At 32.9% G+C, this 22,205-nt stretch overlaps 1 protein-coding gene across 4 annotated transcripts in view; it reads left to right on the top strand.

Annotated features, from left to right (window-relative positions):
- LOC149085381 (atrial natriuretic peptide-converting enzyme-like) overlaps positions 1-22,205 on the top strand; it is a 261,184-nt gene that overhangs the window by 162,080 nt on the left and 76,899 nt on the right. The window contains exon 1 of one of the 4 annotated variants that reach the window (XM_089233371.1): positions 11,423-11,513. The exons of the other annotated variants lie outside the window; for them this stretch is intronic. The gene's annotated coding sequence lies outside the window, so the exon portion shown is untranslated. Of the gene's footprint in view, positions 1-11,422; positions 11,514-22,205 lie in introns of those variants that run through there. 4 annotated transcript variants of the gene reach the window in all.

Here is a 22,205-nt window from a genome sequence, read left to right on the forward strand (position 1 = left end):
TCAATGGAATAATATTTCGTTTTTATGGAATACTCGTTTCAGAGAACGAGGATTATCAAATCAACTAAATCAGTTGGAAGATAAATATTAATGGTAATTTCTGAAATGTATAGGGATACAACGATAAATAATTACGTTGTTGCCACTTTTGTTTAATGAATAACTGTATCGAGTTAAACGGGTGAGATATTTTCAACATTTTTTCCACTTTCGGCTGGTATTATTAATGAAAATATACAGGGCGGTCATAAAATAAGTTTTCAAATGTCAGAGCCCCTAGTGGCCACAAAAATCGATGATTAAAATGAAATTCGAGATATAGGTGTTTCAGAGTGTGCACTCGAGATTACGAGAACCCTCGCGGTTACAGCAATGGCCAATGCTTCCAAAAATGGCCACACCTACTTTTATGCATTGCAGCGTGATCGGCGTAGTGAAACCGTGAATGGCGTTGGAACGGTACCTGTAGCACCATAAATGCCGGCTCTAGACGCAGGCAAAGAAACTTATACAAACGAACAACACAGATCACGTTACTGCCCCAGTAACGTGATCTGCGGATTTAACCCCTCGACGGAAATCCCCCATCGAAGGATTAGCGCAGCAACCCCTTGGTGAAACTTTTCTTTGCATCTTGCGTTGGCGTTTATGGTACTACAAGTACCGTTCTAACATCATCCATAGCGTTTCACAGCGCCGATTACTTAGCAATGCATAAAAGTGAGTGTTGCCATTAGAATTTTTTGAAATTTCGTTGCTCTGAACGTAACTGCGAGAGAGCTTGGTATTTTCTCCTCACTCTCGAGCGCATACTTTGAAACACCAGTATCTAGAATTTCATTCGCATTCGTTGATGTTTGTGGCTGCTAGAGGCTCATACATAGGCAGTCATTTCATGATAACCCTGTTCATGTTTCAGTACAAGTCCCGCACAAGATGATGAACATTCCCTGATGGTGGAACCACTGCAATTAGAAAATCGAGAGTAACATACATACCCACGATGACGTTTCAGTGGGAAAAAACAGTTATCCGTTATATGCAGACTGCTAATTTCAACTACACAACTATTATGCACCACAGGAAAATTTTAAAAAAAATGTCAAAAAATTTGAAAACACTAAATTAAACAATGCTAAAGTTTTATTTCTCGTTCCATCCCGAAAAAACTTCGGTTTCTTCGTATAACGATGAGATTGCTGTGACGATATAATTATGATGAATAACTCAAAACAACAAATGAACTTTTGTTTGTATTATAAATGAAATGAAATTAAACCAAATAGAGTAATTGCCGGAAATTATATGCATAGAATAGAGGGTGGCCAAAAAAGTCCGTAGACACTTTAAAAATGAATAAAAACCGGAAAAATAACCGAAATGAAAAGCGGTTTGCAGGGTTAGCATCGCTAGATCACGGGAATTTTTTTTTAATTTTTAGTTTGAATTTTAATAATACAAATAAATGTCTCGTATAATCAAATACAAAAAAGGGCCACAACAGACGAACTGCCTAACAAGGTGGCTAGCTGAAAAAATATTCGTAAAATCAATAGATGTCAAATTGATTTTTAAAAATTCAGCAACCCGAAAAAGCCATACGTCCGTTTCACAAGAAGTGTCCGAAAGGAATATAAATTTCTACGGTAACTAAAATATGAAAAATGTCTTCGAAGAAAGTGAAATTATTTTGTGAAATAAATTCTTATCTTTTCTCCCAGTATCAATTTTTAAGAGGTTCAACACCTCTTAAAAATTGATACTGGGAGAAAAGATAAGACTTAAAATTTGTATGCAGCTCCAAATCAAAAAAAAAGCGATAACTAAAATATGCCTGTTTCTCTGATATACCGAAAAAATTCACCCCATAAAACTTGAATGAAAATTTGCTGAAATATCGGTCATTGAAATTATTTATTTTTGCCACTTTTTCCGTGCAAAGTAACAAATTTTCGAGGGTTCAATAAACGGTAGAAGTACCGAAAGTTAAAAATAATCATTTACAAAATAAATCTATTCTGGTGCAATAGAGAAAAACCTAACTCTATTAATTGACAATTTTTTGATTGGGTCACGTATAAAAATTTTAAATTTTTATATTTCCCTTAGTAATCAGTTTTGAGAGGTTGAATTATCCCAAGCAAAGTTTTCTCTTTTTACTGATAATTTTAAAAATTTTAGTTGAATTTTAAAATGAACCATAGAATTTTTATCCTTTATGGACACGCGTTTGGTAAAACACTCTGTACATTTCATTCCTAAAGCTGAAAATGATATACGTGTATGTCATATTAATAATGAAAATTTTACTGAACAAAACTTCCTTGCATCGTTTTAAGACTGGTTCGCAAACTTTTTGAAGTGCGACACCCTTTTGACAAGAATTTCATCGGCGACCTACTTCCCTACATAGGGTGATCCTTCATCAGGACAGTCTTGATTTGTTTTGTTAATGACTGTGCTTTAATTTCCGTATCGTATATAATGAAGGATTCTTCCTGAATCCCCCTGTGTATATAAATATTAACTTGATCTATTGATTATTGTGCACGTATAATTTGACAAAATTGATTATGATACACACACACATGTATGGTAAATAGCTGTTCAGCTGAGTTGAGGCATTTTTTAGTTTTGACATATTGTCACGTAAGTTGTGAAAAATAAATTTCTTATTCGGATGTTTCCATTTTGGAGAATCTCTCGCAACCCCCTAGGGGGTCGTGTTGATGAACTAGTTGTTCATTGAGCACGGTCATGGTGACCATTTAAGAAATACGCATATTGGGATACTAGCTTGTTGATGCTTAAAACTACAAGTAAAATGCATGAAAGTGTACGATAACAATGATTTTTTTCCGGTGAAAATGTGGTATCACGTCATTCAGTCCTGGATAAATAATTTTTAAGTCTTGGTTTCAAACCATTACATTCGGATGCTTATTATGCATTGCCCAAAGCATTATAAATGAATGTTTCGTTGCACGAAATTAAATTCGAACAAGCAAAGCCCATTTAAATAGGTATATGGGGGATTTTTAAACGATCTCACGGCGTTGTATTTTCTTTTTCCAATCTATCCAATCAATTTAGCTACCTCACTCTCGAAACCAAGCAAACTTCCAGTTGGAATGTTTGTTTGCAAATAGAATTTCATTTCCTCTTTTCCATTCTTGAAGTATTTTTCTTTCAAAACTGCCGTTTGCTTGAAGAAGAATCGAGCAAAAAAAAAAATAAACTCTCTCTCTCTCTCTCTTTCTCTTACGAATCGTTAGCAAGTGGAATCGGGTTCTAACCGAATCTTTAATTCGAACTGAAAGCACTCTTTTCGCTCAAGTCAGCTGAATTTCCAATTCTAATAGAACACCTTAAGAAAAAAAACTTGAAAGGGAACCATTAGGAAAAAAAACAGTACTTTTGATTCTGGTAAGGTTCTAAGAACTTATATATATATAGTATATGTTTTACTTCCTCCTTAAAACTCAAATCAACGCTGAGCTTGCAACAAAGTATGACGCTCGGTGCTTCAACTCCCATTCACTTGCAAGTTCTAGTTAACCTGAAACAAGAAATAATGACAGGCCGTACTATAAAGCAAGGAAATGAGCTTCCACGTTCTGTTGGTGGCAGGTCCGTTTTCGTTTTGCATTGCTTGATTCAGATTCCGCTTCTCCCCCCCCCCTCCCCCACATCGCATTAGCATAAGCTTCGCTGAAATCGGAATTGAAACCAAAACCAATTGAGTGAATAGCCGGGCACGTTTCTCTTTCAGCGAACGATAGTAGGGCAGTGCACTATAGCCCGACATTTTGAAGGAGAAATTGGATTTAAAATGTAAGATGGATTTTGGAATAGCTATAAACACACACACACACCAAGTTACATCTTATACTGAAATTGCGATGGAATAAGAAAATAAAACAGTATAGTAGCGAAATATAGTGATACCTCGGCTAACGAATATTTTTTTCCGTGATTTTTGTGCCTTAGCTAACGAATACGGATTCGGCTAGCGAACATTTTCGTTGACATGAATGCACGTGCTAACATAAAACAGCTGAGTCGTGAGCTGAATTTTAGTGCCAATCATCATCGGGGACTACTGTCACTTGAGCCCGATTAACTAATGTCCACCTCGGAATCTTTTTCCATTTGCACATTCACGTCTCTTTCTTAAATTTTTTCAACAATTTCATGTAAAATGAAAGATTCAGCTAATAGAATATGCTATTAGCTGAAAGGACCCGATGTTTCAAGAGCACCCGTTCTTTCAGTGCAAGATTCTTAGCATCAAACTGAACAGTCTCGACATTCTAGTAGTTTATCTTTTCCATCTGTACGTATCAAACACAGAACTGAGTTTTCCAAATCACAAACGGATTGGGACACCTACGAACTTGACTAGGTTGAGATCGCAACACCAGCTTTAGCAGACTAAAGCTGTTGTTGGTTATATACAGTATATAGTGTGAAATAAAAATATCTTCGGTATCTCATTTTCCTGTAAATTCTTATTTAGCCAATTTTGAAGGTGCTCCATAGAAACCTATGGGAAATCGCGTTTCGGCTTACGAAGATTTCGGCTAATAAATGTGATTCCGGAACGAATTAGCTTCGTTAGCCGAGGTATCACTGTTTTTAATTTTCACTTTGCCTCGGTAGAGTGCACTCGCTATAAAGAATTCAATTTGCTTGATGAAATTTTGAATTATTTCCTTTCATAAGTTATATCTTTTCGAAATGTTTTTCATTACGCAAAAACATTAGATTTTCCACATGAGATAGAAATTTTCAGTCAATTCATATTTCACGCTCTCACGTTTCTAGAAATTCTCTTTATTTGTTATTGACCCAATTGCTCTCTTAGCTCGTTATCTTTAATTTGTGTTCTCTGTAATAATCTAGAGAATAATGTTTCAAACTAATTTTAAAATTTTCTACATCCTACATGACTAATATTTTGTTTTTTAAGTTAATATGTATCGCCGAAATTACTTTTCCAAAGGAAAGTTATTTATACAGTTTCGAAAATATCAAAGTACAATGAACATAGCGAACAATTTTCTGGAAAGGAAGGAAACATCTTTGTGAGGATAAGTCTGAAATGATTTGTAGTCGGATAACATTTGCACTTACATAACACATCAACACTTTTGGAAAGCTTTTTACTCTCTTGCCAAGGACATGTAAAGATATGAATAATTTGTAACGCTTCCTTTCAACAATTCACGGAGCCATTCATGTCATTTATGTTTTTTTAGTGATTTCTCGGCGTCTTTTCAATGAAAGCTCACAGAATTTTTTTCACCAGATGTCTGTTAAAATTCTTTAACATAGTTGGAGCTGTCGTAGATACTTTCTGAATTATTCATTTCTTATTCACCACCGTTTAACTTTTTTTTTTCAAAAATTCAAAAATAATACGATTTTTTGCAAACCACAAAGAGTTTTCAATCACGAAATCAGAAAGAAAATAAAAGTGATAATATTCAAATAAAAAGTCTTATACAGTATTATATCAGTTTTCAGCTATTGAATTCATATCACTGTATACCAGTGGTTTTAACCTTTTTCAGCTACGACCAAAAATCAACAACATGATGAAGCCCGTGACCAATCGGTCTATTTTCAATTTAAAAACTCTTATTGAATATTTCTGATTAACAAAATGTTTAATTTTTGAAGTTAGTAAAACCTGTCTAGGGTGTTGTAATAGGTGGGCCAGCATTCAGCAAGACCTGAGCCAACACCGTCTATAACAGAATGCCTACGCGCGAAGCTCGTGACGTCGCTGAAGAAGGTCATCTCACCTATAACCATTGGATATAAAGTACTACAAAAAAGGGTAAAGATGGCGCATGCAATCAACCTTGCTATATCTATAGCAGCCTTCGAAGGCCTTCTGCTATAAATGGTGTTGCCTGAGCCCAAGGCTTCGAATCAAACAGGGGCCCACAAGTCCATGTTGAAAGCTTTCACTAATTCTGAAATTATTTCTTTCATAAATTCTGAATGTTCAATTAATTCTGACATTATATATATATTCATAGCATAAATTTTCAATTATTTTTCATCAGTTTAATATTTCATCAATTCTAGAATTATTTTTTGTCAGTTTGAGATCAATTTTCATTAATTCTGGAATTATTTTTCATCAATCTTAGAATTATATTGTTCTTTAACTAATTTCAAATGTTATCATGTCTGAATCTTCATTAATATTTATTTAATGTATTCATATTTTTATACAGACTCATATAATTTTAAGCATTCTCTGAATTTTGTAACAGGAAATGTCATTTCGAATGCCGACTTCTTCCCAGAAATACTGTATATGAAATGATAGTCCAAGAGGGTCCCAAAAAAATCTTTGGGTTTCATCCCAAGCCGCCAAAATCGTTAAGACGCTTCTGAAACAAGTGGCGCAACAAATAGATCTATAACCGGATTGTAAGTGGATTTGCACGACTCCATCGCAGAAGCCGCCACTACGACCAAAATTTGGGTCGAGGCTCATAGGTTCAGAACCCCTGCTCTATACAAATAATGACTCATTCACTGATGCTGATTTTAGCCTCTGATCATAATTTGCATGATTTCTCGAACCAAACACCAATACAACCGTATATACTCCAGACCTGAGCTGCAAACCGTGAAAAAAAAACTTTCCGATAGACATGGCATCGTCTCATTGACAATTGATTCAAAAAAAATTAACTATGCAATGTTTTTTATAAATTTTTGGAAGTTCAGTTTTTATTTTAGAATAGGTGAAGAAAAATGTATAGGCTCAAATTTTGAAATTAATATGCGAAAGTCTGATGTGTGTGATCAGGACGGGAGCGCATCGCTGCCATCTGTCGAAGAATCACAAAAAAAAAATCCGCAAAGATGATTTATCTGTGTTTATGAGAAATTCGGGGTTTCACGGAAAAAGTGAAAAATAAACCGCGAAAGAAAACGATGTCGATAGGCGTTATTTTCTTGAAATTTATTTAACGTTGCATTTTCTCAGCTCGTTTGAGAGTTTCCCAGTTTTCTAAGAAAAGCACATTTGACGACAGTCATCAAAATACACTTCTAGCCTCCATTTTTCATCTTCGAATAAGTCTTGAACATTTAAATGTTATTCCGTAACAATTTTTCTTTCTAATTATATAGTACAGCTCGAGGGGTCTTCAACCTATGGCTCGCGGGCCAAATGTAGAACTTTTTTTTTTGCTGTGGCCCGCTGACCATTTTTATAAAAACGATTAAATTCCAAGAAAAAGTTGTTAAAAAGCTGGCCACTGGAATCTGTACTGCTGTATTTTAGAACTGTGAAATACTTTCCAGATTCAATAGTAATGTGTGCGTTATTCAAAAGGGCTAAATGAATTCGGGGACTCGGAGCCAAAACCGTTTTTGAGGCCTATATAGGCCTATATGTGATTTTGCATAGGCTACATATTTCGAAAGGTCACATTCGGCATCCAAAAGATATAAATAATTACGGAATTTACAGAAATGTTAAAAACACTTTATTGGAAGAAATCATTTTAGAATTAGACTGGGATTACACTACAAAAGTTTGATAAAAGTTATTTTATAAAACTTTAAAAATGCAGCCAATACGGCTACATTTGATCGAATGTAACGAATAGGATTATTGGTTGTTTTTTTTTTTCAAGTTTTGCGAAAGAACGTTCATCAAACTTTCATAGCATAATCCCGACCTTATTTTAAAAAATAGTTTCATAATAGATGAAAATCTACAATTAATGAAAAAATAATTACAGAATTACTGAAAGAAATAATTTCAGAATTGTTAAGTGTAATTTCAGAAATTGTTGAAAAAAATTATTCGTGAAAAAACTAAGAATTTTTTAAAGAAATAATTTCATAATTAAAAATTAATGAAAATTTTTAAAATTAAAGAAAAATAATTTCAGAATAATCAGAAAAAAATTCAGATTTAATAAAAGAAATAATTTACTAAAAAGAATTAATGTGAATATATATATAATGAAAGAAAGTTATATTTGAAAATGAATAAAAATTCAAATTTAATGAAAGAAATAAATTCAGAGTAAATATAAAAAGTGTGTGTGCAATAAAATTTGGGGAACCTATTCGAATAACCGAGAATACCGCTGTATATAACTTGGTGGCCCACGAACTTCTTGGAAAGTTTTTTTTTCGCCACAATATGTCTGTAAGGTTGAAGACCCCCCCTATAGTACAGTGAAACCTCTTTATATTGGCATTATTGGGGACCTAAAGAGAGTGACGGTATAAGCGGAGTGACTTATGACGGAGGTGAAAAAATAGATACATCGTCATTTCAAAGGGTGAAAAAATCCATCAGAAGTTTCTGAGGCCTCATCTTTCAAGATGGTGAGTAAATGGAGTAATCACAGTTCTATTGCACTTGCTCATAATTTGCGACGCGTTGCAGTTTCCTTAGCTGATAGTCACAATTTTCAACTGATTTCGGAATTCTAAAAATATTCATTAAGTGTTGCTCCAGGACTCCTCCGATTTATAGAAATGCTGTTTTGGCTATACTGAATTATTCAATCATTTTTCATTTCGCTTTCAGTGGGAGAGCTTCTTTATACGCATCCACATCGTCAAGGCTCATGAGTCATGACGTTGCGATGCCTGTCGTTGATGTGTTTGTGCCGCCCTTTGCGCAGGGGAAAAATTTTGAACTGATTTCGATCCATCTTTACAATAGTGACAAAAAAATCTTTTCACTCTTCGGTCAAAATAAAAAATATATACATTTTTTTTAGACAGGATTATTCGATGATTTAATATGGGAGCGAAAGAACAACTTTTCACACGAAAATGACGGTATATCGGAGTAAAGCATAAAATAAGTGACCATATATAAAGATTTTATTGACATCAATCAGAACTATTAAAAACTGACGGTATGAACGGATGACTGTTTAAGAGCATGATGGTATGAAGAGGTTCTAATGTAGTAGTTTTTGTAAAATCAACCTATCGCAAAAGCTGAATAATAGACATGGGTGGAGATACGGGGGGCGTAGGGCGTATTGCCCCTTCCTCAGCGTCAAAAGTGAAGTTGACTGATCTAATGTATATATGCATATATGAATTGACATCATCATCGTGCCCCCCAGACTTCCAAGTCTATGCCCGCCTATGGTAATAGCTACTGCATTCCTCGTATTTGCCGGCATGCCGAAAAAGTCGGGGGACACCAGCTTTTAGAATGTTGAAGTCTTGTCCATTTCCGGCATGCCAAGAAAAGCGAGGTCAATATAATAAGGATCACAGAATACATTCAAAAATTGATATCAGTCTAAGTACTGAGCGAATAATAAGCGAATCCTAATAAAACAATAATAGGAAACGTGTTTTGCTCGGGAATTTGATAATGATACTTAAAACTGAGCACATTCACTAATTTCTCTAGTTTAATTACAGGGTGATCAGCGAATAAGCCCTTATTTCAAAATTAAATATCTCTACAACAAAGATCAATAGAATTATGCGGTAAACGGTACGTTTATTAGCAAAACTGTAAGAATGTTGTACAGAAATTTCGAAAATTTAGTTTTTTTTTTAATTTTTTAAAATTTAAAAAAAAAAAAACTGGAGATTTTGGAGTTCCGAAAATCCTCATTTGTGTGAAGAGAAACCACTGCATTCGCCTAAAGTTACTGCATGGGCTGCGGTATGCGCCAGAGGCATTATCGGCCCCCTCTTCGTGCGAGAAACGATTACTACTGAACGTTACGTTACAATTTTGGAACAATTTGTCAGCACACATGGCGCATACCGCAGCCCATGCAGTAACTTTAGGTGAATGCAGTGGTTTCTCTTCACAGAAATGAGGATTTTCGGAACCCCAAAATCTCCAGTTTTGTTTTGTTTAAATTTTAAAAAATTTAAAAAAAAACTAAATTTTCGAAATTTCTGTACAACATTTTTACAGTTTTGCTAATAAACGTACCGTTTACCGCATAATTCTATTGATCTTTGTTGTAGAGATATTTAATTTTTAAATAAGGGCTTATTCGCTGATCACCCTGTATTATCAACCTAATACGAAATACATCTACTACATTGTGTATGTTTTTCTGCATGTTTAAAGATTGAAGAAACATGCTTAAAAATCAAGGATACCGTTTGTTAATCATGCTTAAGAATCAGTCGAAAACAGTATTTCGCTGTGCAATTCCTCTTTTTTAATTTTTTTAATCGAATTAAATTTTTACATTTTTTTCGCTGTACTTATTCCAATTTTTCAAACCAAAAGATTGTATTATGATAATCCCACATGATCAAGGGACTAAGCAGTTTTTCTTGTATCCATTTAACTTATCAAATCTACGCGACAAACATATGCTTAGTATCCGACATTTTTAATAAATCAAGATCTATAGTAGCAAAAGCAAACATAAAGCTGAACTACTTGAACATACTGGTTCGTTAAACAAAAATTGTACTAAAAGATAAATACAAATCAGCTAATTCAATCAATTCTTAGAATCCAGGTATTAAAGAATTATTCAAAATTATACGGATATTGCCGGCATGCTGTCAAACCAGACAAGGCCTTCTGGCTCTGTCCCTTTCCAGGATATAAGCCCTTTACCCGTATGGGTTGGGCCATGCTGGGGAGGATAAAGCCGGCATGCTGGTCTCCGTTGCGGTTTCCCGGCATGCCGACTAATGCGGGGGAATACGATATGAATATTAATAAACTCTGGTAAATTGCCATTCACACACTCTTTCTCATTTGATATCTGTCCTCATATCTGAGTGATTCAATTCTTTTGTAATAATTAGCACGTATTTTTAAGCAACAGATGAGACATATAACGACCCTCTATATAATATCTATTTCATTTTTCTCTTCTGTTATAATTTATAGCACGTTGAGATCTAGCCAATCGTAGTAATAATGATTGTTTCAGCGGAAGTCCTTATCAATAATAACCTTGTCATGGGCTATTATCATTGGACAGCATTGTCTTAAACAGTGAGAACGAAATGGGAATCTTCTACTGAATAACGGCATCACCTATCGGCTAATAGTCAAGGTCAATGCCTGAAGATGATCCGCTTCGTTGAATTTCCCACCACAGAGTCTCCAAAAATGATCATTGTCAGATAGGATAGACGACCCGTCATATCGGTTTTTGCGATCGCCAGCGATTTCTTTTCAGCAACTTTTTTGCTGCGGGACCGATACTTGCATTTTTTATTATTATTGTTGTTGTTTGACTCTGTTAAGCCGGTCACTAGTGTCGCATATGTTACGGAGCTGGAAATTTTTTTTCCCAATCTAAGTTTAATCTATATACGCTGGCAAACAGATTTTTGCACCTTTATTTCAAAAATTATTCAATATAATCTAGCTGACGTGTTTTGTGAGTTATTTCGGTTATATAAAATCATTTTATTCTAATCATCGGATAATCATGAGGGTGCTACATGTGAAATTCAATTCGTGATATTAGAAAGATTGTTCGTGATCCAATATAACTGAGGTGAGTTTATTTTCCACTTCTAATTAGATTCTATTGTTCAGTTTGCTATTTTAAGTTCTAGTAGTTTGAGAGTCATTGGAGATGATTTTGGATGATAAGTTAAAGCTTATCAAAAATTCTTTTTCATTGACAATCAACAATTATAACAGAGTGGGTAAAATTATCACTTGAAACATGAGATTGCATTTGGCGGCCCAGTTTAGGAAGACAACTCAAAACGTTTTTTGAAATATCTGCATTTTAAGATTCATTTTGTATCGAACTGAATGGGAATTAACTTATTACAACTCACTACAAAATTTTAAACACGTAAAAATTGCAAAATTTTCAAGCTCATAATTTCTTATGCAAGTTTTCCATAAATCTACGAATGAAAAACCAAAAGATTCAATCATAGTAGGGAATGTATAAACAGAGTTGGGAGTTGTTACTGTTTTGCAATATGTAAAGTCATTTATTTTCCACCGTTCTAATTTTGTGCATAACTCAAAAATACAACTTTCTGAGTAGTTGCCTTTTTGAACTGGACCATTCACAATAGGCCCAATGCCCAACAAGTTAGCTGAAATCAACAAAACAATCCCATAAAAATTATGCATGTCAAACATATTACAAATTCAGCAACACAAAATAAAAAGAAATTCTCGTGAAAAAACTAAAAACTACGAGAAAAATGTGATACAACTACCTATAACAATAATAAAAGCCGTGATCAAAAAGAAATGAAAATATATATATAAGATTTTTTTCGTAACTTTTCTATTATATCAGTTACAAATTTTGAACAAGTAAAAATTTCAAAATTTTACAATTGCTTATACAATTTTTCGACAAATCTACGATTGAAAAACCAAAAAAGCTTATCTAAATAGGGTAAAAAGTGCGGAAGAGTTACTGACGGAATAAATATATCACATGTGGTGAAGGATAAAAAAATATTGGGACAGAATAAGAAACGGTGTGTTGCGTTTCCATAGACGTTAGTATATCTATTGGAAACGTAACACCGTTCTTTTGACTGAGAAATTCGGCTGAACTCTTCTGTACAAGGATCGAAATAAAGGGTCAACAGTATTCCTTTAACCTTTAACTTGTGGTAAAAAAAATCGCATATAGCCTCAAGATTATTTATTCAATTTTATTTATCTCAAATTTCATTCTTAAAAGCTGCCATTCTTATACTTTTAAACTTGTCAGAAAACCCGTGTTATTTGCAATCTCGTTCATAAAGTACGCCGTTTAAGACTGTTTTCATCGTTGATTCAAGCTGAAAACGGTAATTTTACTGCAATTATGGGATTGTAATTCCTTGATTTTTAACCCTTTAAGTGGCACAGCAGGAATCACTAAATCCCCTTCAAAATGCCATATCCTTATTAACCCTCTATGGTTCCGTGTATATTTGATTATACATACATGGTAAAAAAAATACCCATTGTACCAATTTATTTTCTCAATTTTTTGGCATCTTTAAAAATACATTTCTTATTATCATTTCAATACAAAATACGGCTATATAAGAACAGTACTTTTTTATTGGAAAGAGTTGATTCCTTGTTGGTGTCATTTTCTGAGAGCTGCTAAAATTTTACGTGTTCACAGATTCATAAAATCACGCCGAATTGAGGGAATTGGAAATAAATTTCAAGGAAACAACTGTTCAACTTTGCCGAGTAAGACAGCAGTAAACTAAAGGCAAAAAAAATATTTCACCCTTAATTAACTCTTTAGCTAATTAAAAAATCCACTCCAATTAATTGAATTGCTGTGTTGATGTATTTTTTTTCTACTAAAAATATACTAACAGCAGCAATTTAAATCCGTTTTGCAAGAAAAAAACTAACTTTTCAAATACGTTTTTATGGGGGCTGAGCCATGTATACAGGGTTAAAGAAGTAGGCATTCTTCTGATTTTCAGCTGGTGCAAACTAATTGGTATACGGTATAGGAAAAAGTGTTTCATTGAGAAATCAACTTTACAAAATAACTGGGCTTGCCATTGCTAAAATAAGATGCTTTTAACCAAGCGAGATATCTCGTCAATGCCTCTTAAGGGGTCTCATACCTTTTAACGGGTGAAAAACTGTACTGTAGTAGAAATATCGTTGAAAACACTATTTAACCATTGATTTATTTCATGTTTTTGATTGTATATGCTATCCTATGCCAGTATAACATTTTACATACCTCTGATTCTTAATTGTTTAAAAATTAGAAAAAGACATTAAAAACACATAAATTGAATAAAAAAATCATTTCAAAATAAAGGAACTGTTTAGTTCATGAAATGAAACAAAATATTGAAATTTCATTCACTTAATCTTATTTAAAATTAAATTTCAATTTTAAAGTTAAAAATTCAAAAAATTTTATATTTAGAATTTAATTCCAGAAAATATTGAGTCAGTGAAATCTGTACCTTCTGATTCATTTCATGAAATAAACCGTTTCCTTTATTTTGAATCAATTTCTATTCAATTACATTAATGTGATGCTATCATGAGCGCAAGATGTTTTTAAAGCATTTTTTTTAAATTTCAAAAAAATTAAATATTAAAGAAATGTAAATCTTTTTAACACCTTTGCTTTACTAGAAATATCATTAAAACTACTAATTAACCATTGATTTATTTAAAAATAGGTTTTTACACGTCTTTAATTTTATATGCTATCCTATGCCAGTATAAAGTTATACATACCTCTAATACTTAATTTTTTTGCAAATTTTCAAAATAATGCATGAAAAACAGCTTGCGTGCATGATAACATAGCATGTCATCAATGTAATTGAATAGAAATGGATTCAAAATATAAAGGAAACAGTTTATTTCATGAAATAAAGCAAAAAATTGAGATTTCATTGAATCATATATTTGCCGAAATAAAATTATAAATATAATTTTTTTTATTGTGTGGAGTAAATTTCAATTTTTTTGCTTCATTGCACGAACTGAACAGTTTCCTTCATTTTGAATAAATTTTTATTCAATTACATTAATGTCATGCTATTTTATCTTGCGCAAAAGCTGCTTTTAATGCACTTTTTTGAAAATTTGCAAAAAATTAAGATGTGTGAAATTTTATACCGGCATAGGATAGCATATACAATCCAAAATATGTGTGATAAGTTTGAAATAAATCAACCGTTAAATAGTATCTTTAATGATATTTCTACTAGACCATAACTTGGTTAAAAGGTATGAGACTCCTTAAAGGGTTAAGCATGAGCTTTTATATCAAGTACCAGTGGAAACTCTTCCTTAGACGGTTCAGTATTTAATACAGATAGTGGTAAAGTAATTATAAAATGAAATCTACACGCAGCGCGTCTGTGAGGTAAAGATTTTTCTCGATCAATATTCAAGGAATAATAATAGTGATAAAGTTAGTGTGGAGAGAGTTGCGTTTTATTTTTTTAAATTTTTTAGGACGAAATAAAACTTTTTGAAGATTGAGCAGCTGTCTGTGACATTGTGATTTGATGCGAAGTACTTCAAATCCAATTTTTTTTTTTCCTAAATTTATTCTCTCCTTGAGTTTTCCTGTTTATTGGAAGTGGGCTTCCTCTTTCCTATACTTTCACTTCTTTTCCTTCTCCTTAATTTTGTAATTTGGTTGGAAGTATTCCGTGCAAAAAAAAAAAAAAAATTACGACGAAAAAAAAAAATTTTTTTTCACGCATTCTAATGATCTTCCGAAACCTTATATATTCTTTCTACTTGAAAGATGTCACCGTGAATAGCGTTATTAAAACTATTTTTCATAAGAACTTATCGTTTTATATGTATTATCTTTCAAGATATAGTTTTGAATTTTTTTTTTTTTTTTCGAAGTGAAAGTAATTTTCAATCTCGAAGTTCCGGGAGGTGGAATCCTTCAGATGTGATTGATTCGCGGAAGTTTTTAAAATGTCGAACAGATAATGAACCTGTATTCAATTTTTTTTATAATACTGATACGATAAAGTCGTTGGATTCAGTTAATCTAGGGCTATGCGTTCTCACCTTCAGTGAACTTATATACAGGGTGAAAGACCAAGTCTGTTTCAACCCAAATAACTCGTGAACCGCTGGAATTTGAAAGAAACCTTTAATTCGAAAAAATTGTCAAATAACGTACCCATGGGTGCGGTAGCCCAGGTCGATAAGATACTCGTCTAAAGTACCAAAGGATGTTTAGAGGTGTCGCGAGTTCGATACCCGGTTCGTCTTTGTCAGACACTTTCCAGACGCAGGAGTACAATAGATACGGCGACATGACCACAAAAAAATTGCTACCGCAGGGAGTCCCACACCGAGGGGTTGGTGCATCAACGTCTCGGTGAGTATAAAAAAAAAGAGGGCGTCGTTCCGAATCGGCAATAAATTGTAGGTCCTGGTCTAATTAAACTTCGTATGCAGAAAATGACCGTGGTGCGACAAAAATGATCAAATGACGTGCCCGTTTGTATTATGCTATTTATTTTACCAGGCCGTTTCCTTCAACTTCCAATAAGGAAGTTGTTACACTGCCTCTTTTGAGCCCAACAAAAAAACTTCCATGGTTCTAAATGCAATATTATCCGAGATATTTGTACTCGAAATCGTTGAAAATAAAGAAAGAACAGCATAAAGCAAGCTTTTCCTTAATATGTGCTGTTTTTCCCCCAGTTTTAGAGATTTTTAAATTCAAATGTCTCAGTTGATATTGCACTTGAAAACATGAAAGTTGTTAGAGTTTTATGTTAGGCTCACTAAAGACAGAACAAAAACTTTTTTACTGAAAATTAAAGGACGCTGCGCTGGGCCGTGCAAAAAATTTTAATAATTTATTATGTAAAAATATTAACACTGAGTAATAAATAAGGAAATTGAATAAAAAATAAGAAGTGAAACTAATCGGAACATTTAAACCATCTGATGCAGATTGCAAAAAACGTCTTTCTTGTTGTGATGTCTCATGCTTTAGTCTGAAAAAATACCAAAAATATTGCTATTTGTAGCATCAAACAAATTACTTCCTATAAATACAATATGCAATAATATACAGGACAATAAGTCCGAAAGAAATTTTACCGTTGATTCTAAAATTTCATGTAAATTATAAAAAAAATTTACCTTGATTAAATGGTGATAGGGAAGAAATATAAATGCAAATGCTTCGCATTATTTCAATTTTTGTGTACCTAATCACACATTTATTTATTTTTTGAGTTATCATATTTCATGCTTATTTGGTTATACTGAGTTTTTACATTAACGAAGTTGAAGAAAAAACACAATAGTGGACTAATGTCGACTTTAATGGATACATTTTAAGCTGAAGTAATATCCTGAAACAATACCTAACAGAATATGGGACTTATAATTTTGTTCAGGAAAATATTAACTACCAAGCTTTCAATCTAAAGTAAAACAAAAAAAAAATACAGGAAATTATGTATAATTTATTTAAAAAAAAATAGTTATTATAATTACAGTTCCAAAAAGATTTATATCCCAGTTAACTAACTTCATCATGATTAATTACCACCAAATACCACAAACAATCAGAGCCTAAAATTTCTTATTAAAAAAAATATTCATTCCGGCAAAAGTTAGTATTTAATCCATTATACTGTTAGAATTCTCCAAGACGACTAACTTGGATAATTCAAATCGTATATTATGTTTTCAGCTTAATACATTATTTTTCTCTTTTCTTTATTGTCAGAAATTCGGATGAAAATTAAAAAGAAAAGAAAGAGCAAATTCATGGAAAATCGTTTCTGTTTCAAAGCAAGAGGAAAAACCAATATGAGTTTTTCGTGCACAAATTGCTCGATTATACTAGCAACGAAATAATTAAAATCCAAATTAATGTTGATAAATGGAACTAGATAATTGAATCCATTACCAGTATCGAATAAATGTTTTCTTCTACCGCTTGTGGCCACCATTTGTTTTAATATTTTTTCAATGTTTCCCCCCTCATCTGAAGGAAAATCGGTGTAGAACATTTTCTTTCATTTATTCCCATTTTAGTTGCCTGAATGCAGACATTGTTTTGCTTTTGTTAGTCCATTCATATAACCATTTTTTTTTTTATTTGTTCTCGATCTTTTGAATTTTTTATTAATGAAAATGGCTCTTATGAGAAACTTAGACCGTTTTTTGTAAATACTGTTTCACCCTAAGAGATCTTTCAGCTAACGGACTGAATCGAACATAAATTTATCTGATGTAACCGTTTATTCAGTTCCGCGCATATATATGTTTAAATTTAAGTAGCTAGTGTACAGGATGATTACAGGGTAATTATGTCTAGCTAATTACGTTATCAAAAGTCGTCTCAACCCTCTATCGTTTCGTGTATATTTTAATATATATATATATATATATATGGCAAATACATTTTTGGAAAAAACCATTATACCTATTTCTTTTCTCAATTTTTTGGTATTCTAGAAAGTAAGTCTTAGCCGTATTTTGTACTGTAATGACATTGTATGTAAATACAATACTTTTTTTATCTAGAAAGAGTTGATTCCTTGTTCGTGTCATTTTTTGAGAGCTACTGAAATTTTACGTGTTCAGAGATTCATAAAATCGCACCAAATCGAGGGAATCGGATGTAAAATTCAAGAAAACGACTACTCAACTTTGCTAATCAAGATTTTATCTGTTTAGAAATAGCATTAAAGTCAAGGAAAACGGTATATTTTACCATTAATTAACCATGTTGGCTAATTAAAAATTACACTCTAATTAATTAAATTGCTGTTCTGATGTATTGTTTCAATCAAAAATATGCCACCGTAACCAATTTACATCCTTTTTTGTAAGAAAAAAAAATTTGTAATACGTTTTTATGGAGTTGAACCATAGAGGATAAAAAAAGACATTGGGGTGTGAACCGATTTAATTAATTAGTCAATTATACACAAAATTTTGTGATAGATTTTTCATTGAATTTCATTCATTCAAATAAATTGTCTTACAGCCTATAGTCCAAAAATCATGCGTTATTATTCGATATTCGTTGTGTTTTGAATGCTGCATAAACGTTTTTATTCCCTTTATTCATGGTACTGTCGTCAATACAAGACAGAAAGACACTGGCCAAGATCGCATTGTCCTCATTCCAACAATGAAAAATCTTCGTGTGATCTTTTTTTTTTATCTTGATGGCTTGAAATGTATCGCAAAAAAAAGGAAATAGCGCATCTTTTTTTTTTACTTTAAAGTGAATATATTTTAATTTCAAACACTGATACTAGATCTTTTTTGAGAAAGACAGCTGCGTTTTATATCCCAAATAAAAAAACATGTAAGAAGCAAATCCTATATATATAGTAGTTGAACACATCAAATTCAACGTTTTTCTATCTTATAACTTTCACACTTTTTGTCTTATAAAATCAGATATATTTTTCTACCATTTTATTTGACAGATTCATCTAGAATTACGGGCATTTTTCAAGTTAAGGGAGCATGTATTTGTTTGATTCAAAAAATATTTTCAGCAATATTATCAGAAAAAGACACTTTTTTCTGGTGGCCTTGTATTTCTCTGATTTTTTTTTTTTAAAAACTACATTAATATTTTTTTTCTTTGCACCCATGAGAGTAAAATATTATTAAACATTTATTACTGAATTCTTGAAATAAACGTATCGTTTGTTTTGTTATGAGGATTGCGTTTTTTTGTAAAAAAAAGATATTTTTTATTCCCTTTTAAAGGTATGATAAATTAAATGCATAAGAAAAATATATCTGATTACTACGTAGTATTCGAGTTTTATGGAATAATTGGGTTTGAATTCTACCTTAGGTTTTCGTAAACACATTTGCTTCTCGACAGAAAATCCGATTTATACAAACACTTCATTGCAGTAGCTTTATTAGGGCGTCATTACCATATGTCACACCGCGTGATGTTAATTGCTATACATTTGAGCCCCTTTATCATCAGTCCTGATGATGATAAGAACATCATTAATGGCGCAATTAATGGCACAATAAAGGAAATGAATATCTACTGCTGAAATTTATATAAGGAATGACAGATAAGCTCATGGCTAGCATACCGGGTGTTTAAAGAATACTGTCGAAATGGAATAAAATTGTACAGTTGATTCTAAAATTAAAGTGAAATATGAAAAAAATATCAACAACAGATGAGAAATTCTTAGGATAGTGACATCTCCATAAAAGGAAAAAATAAAAAAATTGTAATTTTTATACGGTCGATATTCGAAAAAATGTCAAATTTTGCATTTCTCATTATCGTGATGAAAGAAATTTCGCCATACACTTTCTAAGTAGGAATTTGATGAGATGTCGGCAATTTAAATTCTAGATTTCTACTACTTTTTACGGGATAAGATAACAAAGTCTCAAAATTTTCATGACTTCAAAAAAACCAGAAAAGTAAAAAAAAATCAAAATTTTTGATCAGCTACATCTCAGCGAATTTTTATTCAATTGCTGAGGGATAAAAAAAATCTCAGTGTAATAATCAAAGGCGAATAACTGGCATTCCCTTTGACAGACTTATAACAATTTTAACTTTTAAAGTTTTCCCATAATCATCATTTTACGGAGATACGTTTATCACAGCTGAATTTTGTCTTTTGGCTAATATTTTATTTATAATTCCCTTGAGTTTCAGGATCGAACCTCAGAATTTCTATTCCTTTCAGACACTCGTCATGGAGAACGCCCGGAATACTACTGCATTATCACCGTATTTTTCTACAAGGAAATTATCATTAAAGTCCCTGTACTCTGAATACTTTTTCTCAAAAACTGCTCATCCGAACGCAGCCAATTGTTTAGGATATCTCAATGAGACCATGGGAGAGAGATTTGTAAAATAAAGAAATAGTTCAATTTTTGACCACCAGGTGAAAAAGTGGCATTTTTTATTGTATTTTACATTTTCTTTTGGTCCATATAACGTATATGCCAAGTTTCAATGCGACATAGAGCGCTATATAAGTCTGAGTGGTTGCAGTATACTGATACTGCTCAGACCAATGTAGCACCCGTCAGTACACTGACACTACTCCAAACTATGCAGCGCCCGTTCTGGAGGACGTATTCCATTGAAACTTTCAGATATATATACGCTATATGGTCCATGAGTAAAAAAAAAAATTCAGATAAGATATCCTAAAAATCTGGCGGTATTCGGATAGCCATTTCTTGAGAAAATCTACTCAGAATACGGAAACTTTAATTATAACCACCCTGCATTTTTTTTCCATATAACAAAAACGAAAAAAAAAAAAAAAAATTTGTGACTTCGGAAGTTTCTTCTTGTATGTGTTGAACTTAATTTTTATTCTTTAAATTGAATTCATATTTAAAATGCAACTAATGTATATACAGTATCTCCAGTGTGTCGTAAGTTTATTCTCGGTATAAATTTTAATGTAAATAGAAATTAATCATAATTTTCAAATACTTCGTATGGAATAGCTGATAAATAATAATGATGATTTCATTAAGATATCCTAAAAATTTGGCTGTATTCGAATAAGTAGTCAGAATACGAAAACTGCAATTATAATTGCCCTATTTATATGCATTAATTCATCTAATACCAATAGCAATAGTTTGCATATTTGTTATATATCTAAAATAAGCATCAGACATCACAAACAACACTGACGCTCTTTACAATTTCTGCTTGATGGTTTTAATGTTAAGGCCTCCTCCTCCTCCTAACCAGATCATGGTCCACCGCTGTCTCAATGCAAAGATTTTAGCAGGTGGTCGAACACCTGCGCCATCCTACTACTACTACTAAACCACACATGTACCTCGTCCATATTCCTCCGCGGAACCTCTAACGAATTGGTACATGCGGGAATGTGCGTTTACGTGTAGTGAAACCTGACGTGAAGTTTGTTTCTGTGTAATGCTTGTTATGTGTAGTGCTGCCATCTGCCTTTCTAACTATAAGTGAAGTGTAATGACTATTGTAGGCATGTTGCTCTCTGTGGCGAGACTTTTTAATGGGGAGATCGGCTCGCATTTGCGCCTCGAAGTTGGGAACCACATGAAACCAACTTCAGCCGACCACCACTATGGCGACGGTGGGGTTCGAACCCGGATCCTCGCGATGCGAGTCCGTCATTATGACCACTCGACCACCACAGCGGCCCTGGGCCATGCTGGGGAAATGTGCGTGTATGTGTTGTGAACCCAACGTGAAACGTGTTTCTGTTTAATGCTTGTTATAGTGCTGACATCTGCCATCTAGTTTTCAAACTATGTGTGAAGTGTAATGATTAAATATAATGTTAAGGCCAGTTACACAACTCGTTTTTTATTCCATTTTCAATTAATGTTTATGATATGCATATTTAATGCAAGCGGACCAGTTTATAACACCGAAAACATTCGTTTGGCCGACAACTAGTACTGTTTCTGTTACCTTGAGTTGGATTACACGTATAAAATAAAATACGTGAAGTTGTTTTTGTCGCAAAAGGTTTGTTTGCTTATTACATTTTTAGAAACACCTTTATTTTTTCAATGATTTTATTGTCTTTGTAGCAGAAATGCTAAAATGTTACACTCTCGGAACTAAAGCTATATCGGTAGAGCAAATGGTAAGGAAAATGACCGTCATATAGAGTGCAAGGGGTTGCAAAATAAGAGTCGTGGCACTAGAGAGTTTGCCCTAACTTCTATAAATATAATCTTACGACATGAAAGCTTT

This window comes from Pholcus phalangioides, unplaced genomic scaffold (assembly GCF_987345545.1).
Source record: "Pholcus phalangioides strain wild (caught in Gottingen) unplaced genomic scaffold, Ppha-v1.0 ptg000007l_1, whole genome shotgun sequence".
NCBI classification, from domain to species: Eukaryota; Metazoa; Arthropoda; class Arachnida; order Araneae; family Pholcidae; genus Pholcus; species Pholcus phalangioides.